Source organism: Esox lucius, chromosome 10 (assembly GCF_011004845.1).
Source record: "Esox lucius isolate fEsoLuc1 chromosome 10, fEsoLuc1.pri, whole genome shotgun sequence".
In the NCBI taxonomy this organism is placed as follows: Eukaryota; Metazoa; Chordata; class Actinopteri; order Esociformes; family Esocidae; genus Esox; species Esox lucius.
Window position 1 is genome coordinate 2,322,700 of NC_047578.1, and position 7,625 is coordinate 2,330,324.

Here is a 7,625-nt window from a genome sequence, read left to right on the forward strand (position 1 = left end):
GAGCTTCCACAATAGGCGCAGAGTTGTGAGAAAAAATAAGGACATTTCAGATCTATGTAATCTATGTAATCCAATGTTGTTGTTTTTTTTCATACATTTTTAAAATTGTATTTAATTGAAAATATAAACGACATTCAAAATCTACGTTCAAGTCATCACATAACCAAGCACACATTATAAAGTGGAATAAAAATATATACTTTTAAAACTGCTTTAATAATGGAAAATCATCACTTAAATGTCAAACTACCTTCTGATAATTAAAGATAAAGGGGTGATTTTAAAGAATCCGCATTTGTATAGAATACATGTTCAATAGTTTCAATGCTATTTCCACACAGTGGAGCTTCCAGTCAACCCCCAGGCCGCAAAAAATGACTCATCAGCTGTGGGCAAATCGTTCGTCACACTGCTTATAAAAACAGGGATTTTCAACATGTGACCTCGCGGATCTGGTCTATTTATTCCGCGATTATTTGTTTGGGTGGATACATATAATACTATAAATGTATACTTAAAAATGGTAACAGTTGGTAATAGCAATTGTATATACCCTTTGACCATACACATACAGGCCTGTATCTATTTTGTTTTTGTCATTTAGCAGACGCACTTATTTATAGTCATTTACTGGAGCAATTATAGTTATACTTTGCTCAAAGGCACACTCAGATTTTTTAGTGTCAGCTCAGGGGTTACAATCAGCAACCTTTCATTAACTGGCTCACTCTTGAAAACTAGGCTGTAGTAGTGTCTGTAAATATCACAGATTCATTTAAAAGTATATGTTTGTTAAAATAATGTGGCTTCTCCATGAACAGGGGTCCTTAAGAGATTTTGACAGTGATTTAGTAGTCTTCAGAACAAAAACGTTTGGGAACCTTTCATTTAAAACAGATACATTTTGGGAAATGTTATTTGAGAATGAATATAATATGGTTATGTGCAGCTAACTGATTGCCAAGCAATTCAGAAACTTGACACTTTCATCCCTCCTCACTCAAAAAAACAACAATACTTTGGTGGCTGCTTTTAATGCACCCAGTGAATTGACAATATGTCTTGTAGTTCTGTCTTTTTTCATATTATTTTATAATTCTGTGTTTCCATATCCTCTTGCAAATGTATGCCTTTCCAGGTTGAATTAGGTCTCAAACGACTCAAATGACTCATCTTGTTAAATAACGGCAACATTTTTTTTTAATAAAATGGATTAAACAAATAAAAGGTTTCCAAAGAGCAATAGATTAAAACTAGGGTGAACATGCAGATAGGGTTCAAGTATTTAAATATACCAAATGGAATGAATAACGCCCTGCATCATATTTATTTGCTAAAATTGACATAAAATACTCAATAGGTGACAACAAATTAAGAAAAAATCCATATATTGACCTAATTCACATAGAGGTACTGAGCATCACTAAAAATCCCAAACAGAAATCCCATCCGTACATTTCTGTTCTCCTTTGTTTCATCTTAACAGCCATTTACATGTCTCTTTGTTTACCGTGTTTGCAAAATCCACTGTAATTGCGCCTGGCGCTTATTGCTGCCCGGGGCTCCATGTGAATAACAGAGACAGAGGATTGCCACTGTGCTCGGGACTTATTGAAGTTTAAGCTCGTGTCCCAAATGGGACCCTAGTCCCTGTTGCCCCCCGGTGGAATGCAGTGAGCTGTTGGGGGAACGTGCTGGCATTTGGAACACGGTTGGAAATGATTATCTGCTCTCCCACGGGCCGGCCATTATGCACGCCGTGCAGTGGTAACTAACAGATTTAATCTCCTCATAATGTGTCTGGGTAATGCATTACTTACTGTGGGCTCTGACATTGATATTGAGCACTTTGACATCGCTTCAGACGGGAGCACCGCAGGTTGTGCGTGGCGGATGGCAGTTGTCAATGCCGGGCCAATTTGTTCCCTTTCTGTGAAAGCATGCTTAGAGGCGGGGCGAGGGGAGACGTGGTGTGTAATTAGGAACTAAAAGGGTTTTCCAGTGATGTGCCTGTGTCACCTAAATGAAGCCATTATAATGTGGTATGTTGTGTGGTGACCTATAGGGTCAAATGCCCCTGTGCTTTAGGGTTATATTCAGGATTCTGAATGTACTTTCTGCATTAAACTATAATGTAGTACATACTGTATGAAAATGTATACACTGTGTTATTTTAAATACACTCACCTAAAGGATTATTAGGAACACCATACTAATACTGTGTTTGACCCCCTTTCGCCTTCAGAACTGCCTTAATTCTATGTGGCATTGATTCAACAAGGTGCTGAAAGCATTCTTTAGAAATGTTGGCCCATATTGATAGGATAGTTGATGGAGATTTGTGGGATGCACATCCAGGGCACGAAGCTCCCGTTCCACCACATCCCAAAGATGCTCTATTGGGTTGAGATCTGGTGACTGTGGGGGCCATTTCAGTACAGTGAACTCATTGTCATGTTCAAGAAACCAATTTGAAATGATTCGAGCCTTGTGACATGGTGCATTATCCTGCTGGAAGTAGCCATCAGAGGATGGGTACATGGTGGTCATAGAGGGATGGACATGGTCAGAAACAATGCTCAGGTAGGCTGTGGCATTTAAACGATGCCCAATTGGCACTAAGGGGCCTAAAGTGTGCCAAGAAAACATCCCCCACACCATTACACCACCACCACCAGCCTTCACAGTGGTAACAAGGCATGATGGATCCATTCTGTTTACGCCAAATTCTGACTCTACCATCTGAATGTCTCAACAGAAATCGAGACTCATCAGAACAGGGAACATTCTTCCAGTCTTCAACTGTCCAATTTTGGTGAGCTCGTGCAAATTGTAGCCTCTTTTTCCTATTTGTAGTGGAGATGAGTGGTACCCGGTGGGGTCTTCTGCTGTTGTAGCCCATCCGCCTCAAGGTTGTGCGTGTTGTGGCTTCACAAATGCTTTGCTGCATACTTCGGTTGTAACAAGTGGTTATTTCAGTCAAATTTGCTCTTTTATCAGCTTGAATCAGTCGGCCCATTCTCCTCTGACCTCTAACATCAACAAAGTATTTTCGCCCACAGGACTGCCGCATACTGGATGTTTTTCCCTTTTCACAACATTCTTTGTAAAGCCTAGAAATGGTTGTGCGTGAAAATCCTAGTAACTGAGCAGATTGTGAAATACTCAGACCGGCCCGTCTGGCACCAACAACCATGCCACGCTCAAAATTGCTTAAATCACCTTTCTTTCCCATTCTGACATTCAGTTTGGAGTTCAGGAGATTGTCTTGACCAGGACCACACCCCTAAATGCATTGAAGCAACTGCCATGTGATTGGTTGATTAGATAATTGCATTAATGAGAAATTGAACAGGTGTTCCTAATAATCCTTTAGGTGAGTGTATATAGTAGTAGTAACCAATCAACTAAATTGTGAATGTCTGAGGGTGTGTGTGTGTGTGTGTATGAGTGGCAACAAAAGGCCTACACATTTAAACAGCCATCATTATAACCATGTCATCAACTTGAACAAAACAAAGATGCACCGCTGTCAAACAGTATTGCATGCTAATGGAGTTAGCAGAGAACAAAATGGATACCCTTACTGATCATGACTATACTGGTTTCAACGTTCATTCTGGAGCTGATGTCCATCCAATAATTAGTAGCTAAACCCAATGTCGTCATCTAGACTGATTTCAGATTCAGTAAAACTTTTTAGTATTTAGCTAGCCTATGTTAGCATTGCTAAGTGTTTTCCATTTATTAGCTAATGACAATGTGTGGAAGGTGTTAGGGTTAACATTACCACTGGGCAGACCAACCCCTGTATCTGACCTGCAGCGTGGCCCACCCACAGTCCCGGTCTGAACAGCTTGGTCCAATATCAGGGGTGCTCCTCCCCCAACCTGGCCTTCAACCTATGATGCCCAGCCAGCTGCAACCCCATCAGGCGTCGCCGGTGGCCCCGGAATGACGTTTTGACTGTGTGGCTGTGTGAGTTACCCATTGAACTTGATGTGATGGTGCTGCTATTGGAGAACATACAATATAGGAATGGAAAGCACAGTTTAACACTGAGTTGACTTAGAGTGAAATACAATGGGTGTTGACAATGAGATGTGATCATGAGAAGTGACTGGAGAAAAAATAATACAGATGGACCTTCAAGCCGGTGCACATTCACAGTGTCAGTGTTGAATGTCTGAATGCAGTGAGATGCAGTGCAGAGTTTTAAGTGCCGTGGACGTGGCTGGACGTGGCTGGACGTGGCTGGACGTGGCTGGACGTGGCTGGACGTGGCTGGACGTGGTGAGCCTGGTGTTATTGGTCTCTGTGGAGCAGGCGGCCGGTTGCTGATGGCAACAGCACAGGGAAAGAAAGGTGGCAGGTTTTTGTTTTTTTTTGCTTATGATTGACCTGTACTTTCCCTCCATCTGCCCGACGGGAATTCTGGGAAACCTGGGTGACTGGGCTTGGAGACGATCTTGCCTCCGGACTTTCTGGCTCATTAGTCATCAGGCACTTCAGTGGAAGGCAGGTAGCAGCCAATGAGATTTTCTGCCCATGCAGGTACGATGCATCACTAAGACATTTACACTAAGACATTTACACTAAGACATTTACACTAAGACATTTACACTAAGACATTTACACTAAGACATTTAGACCATGACATTTAGTCCACAAAATTTGCACTGTGACATTGAAACCACAACATTTACACTAAGACATTTAGACCATGACATTTACATTAAGACATTTAGCCGTCAGTTATGAAACCGAACAGACTGATGACCTGCAAAGGTAGATGAAGTGGGGAAGGGGTCAATGAAGAGGAATTGTGTTAGTAAATAATATTCAATAAAATAAAAACTATTATTCAAAATCAGTCAGGATGCACCTACTTTTGAACTCATGTAACTCAGCCTAAGTAGATCTTTTGGTTGAAAATATTGGTGGAACATATTACATTTCGTTTTGAATGAAGTTTGACTGGTTGAATGAAGTTTGACTGACGTTAACTTGCTAGCTAGGGATGGGCACAGATAGTCGAATATTGGAATACCAGAAAATAATTTATTATTCGAGTACTTGCGTGTGTAGTCGGATAGTGAAATCATGTCCAGGGCACATCCCTATTGCTAGCTAGCTAATGTTAATCAAATTATCCTTAGATCGGATTCTGTTGAGGTCAAGGTTCTGCGCACATATGTATTGCTTCTACTGTCAATTTCTGTTGGGACGATACGTTCCTGTAGCTAATGGGAAGAGAAAGGCATATCTAACTACTATTTAAATTGAAACTCCTGCCCAAAAACTCTTGTTAAAGCACCATGAATTGGTCTAAAATGGTGGTGTGGAGGCAATCCTGTAGCTCCCAGATGGCCCAATCTGTGGTGTGGAGGCGATCCTGTAGCTCCCAGATGGCCCAATCTGTGATGTGGAGGCGATCCTGTAGCTCCCAGATGGCCCAATCTGTGATGTGGAGGCGATCCTGTAGCTCCCAGATGGCCCAATCTGTAATGTGGAGGCGATCCTGTAGCTCCCAGATGGCCCAATCTGTGATGTGGAGGCGATCCTGTAGCTCCCAGATGGCCCAATCTTTGGTGTGGAGGTGGTCCTGTAAATGACCCACTAATGACTTAATGTCTTACGTTTCAGTCTGTATGAAGAAATGAGTGTCACATGGTCCCAGTTTCCCAGACGGGACTGAGCTGCCATCACAATGTTAGCTCAAGCATAGAATGTATTTTATTGTCCTTTTGTCTCTACAAATTCAATTTTTTCTGCCTCCCACACACACACACACACACACACATAGTCACACTCACACATGCGCACACACGCACGCACACACACACACACAGTCATACTGCTTCCTATTCATGTCTAACCTCAACAGTCTTTACTGCTCACGGCCACAACACATTTCACGTAAAACGTAGTTATCTTCTTCCATAACCATGCATGTGTGCACACACAGGAGTGTGTGTGTGTGTGTGTGTGTGCCCACACAGGAGTGTGCCTGTGTGTCTCCGTATAGGTGTGTCCGTGTGTGTCTCTGTATGTATATGTCTGTGTATATATGTGTGTATATCCGTGTGTGTGTACGTGTGTGTTTTCCCACAGTAGTTTGTCTAAGGTGAAACCTCCTCCTCCAGTATCTCTGTGCTCCAGAAGGCTCCCTCATTGCCAGCACTGTGTATTATTAGCTCTGATAAGGCAGGGAAATGAATTTATAACAGCAGCCTCCTATTCTGGAGGAAATACCGCGGACGTGGAAAGCAGATAAGATTTGGGTTTGGGTCCCAAATTGTACCATATTCCTTTTCTAGTGCACTTCTTATGATCAGGACCCAGTTGGGGCTCCCTCTTATTGTGGGCATGGGGCAAATGTAGTACCTATTGAGGAATATGACCCTTTTCCCTCCAGTCATTATCATGTGGTATCAGTGGACTGACAAGATGGCTCCGTTCTCACCTTAGGAAAGACCAAGATCTTACTTAATCCCTGATCTCACTGCTGAACAGTGTGACACTGTGACTGGTAACACTGTGTGACTGGTAACACTGTGTGACTGGTAACACTGTGTGACTGGTAACACTGTGTGACTGGTGACATTGTGAGAATGGTAACACTGTGTGACTGGTGACATTGTGAGAATGGTAACACTGTGTGACTGGTAACACTGTGTGACTGGTGACATTGTGAGAATGGTAACACTGTGTGACTGGTAAAACTGTGTGACTGGTAACACTGTATGACTAGTAACACTGTGAGAATGGTAACACTGTGTGACTGGTGACATTGTGAGAATGGTAACACTGTGTGACTGGTGACATTGTGAGAATGGTAACACTGTGTGACTGGTAAAACTGTGTGACTGGTAACACTGTATGACTAGTAACACTGTGAGAATGGTAACACTGTGTGACTGGTGACATTGTGAGAATGGCAACACTGTGTGACTGGTGACATTGTGAGAATGGTAACACTGTGTGACTGGTGACAATGTGAGAATGGTAACACTGTGTGACTGGTGACATTGTGAGAATGGTAACACTGTGTGACTGGTGACATTGTGAGAATGGTAATGCTGTGTGACTGGTGACATTGTGAGAATGGTAATACTGTGTGACTGGTGACATTGTAAGAATGGTAAACACTGTGTGAATGGTCACAATGTGTACCATTAGTGTATTTTACGCATCATTTACAGTTTAGTCAGTTACAAGACCATATTCTCGAGAGTGTTGGAAATTAAAGTGTATTTTTATCTCTCTGTAATATTTGGTATCTTTGCGATTCACCAATGGCTTATCAATCCTCTGAGTCTGGAACTGACACCTGAACCTCCAAAGACCTGACCCCTGAACCTCACAAAGACCTGACCCCTGAACTTCACAAAGACCTGACCCCTGAACCTAACAATGACCTGACCCCTGAACCTCAAAATGACCTGACCCCTGAACCTCACAATGACCTGACTCCTGAATCTCACAAAGACCTGTCCTTGGAGGCTTGCAGTATCTTTTTTCAGCAAGGTTGAACTGTCTGTCAATCTAACCTTCAGTCCATCACTTTGTCCATCAGTCTGTCCATCAGTCTTCTAGTCCATCAGTTCTACATCAGTCTGTCA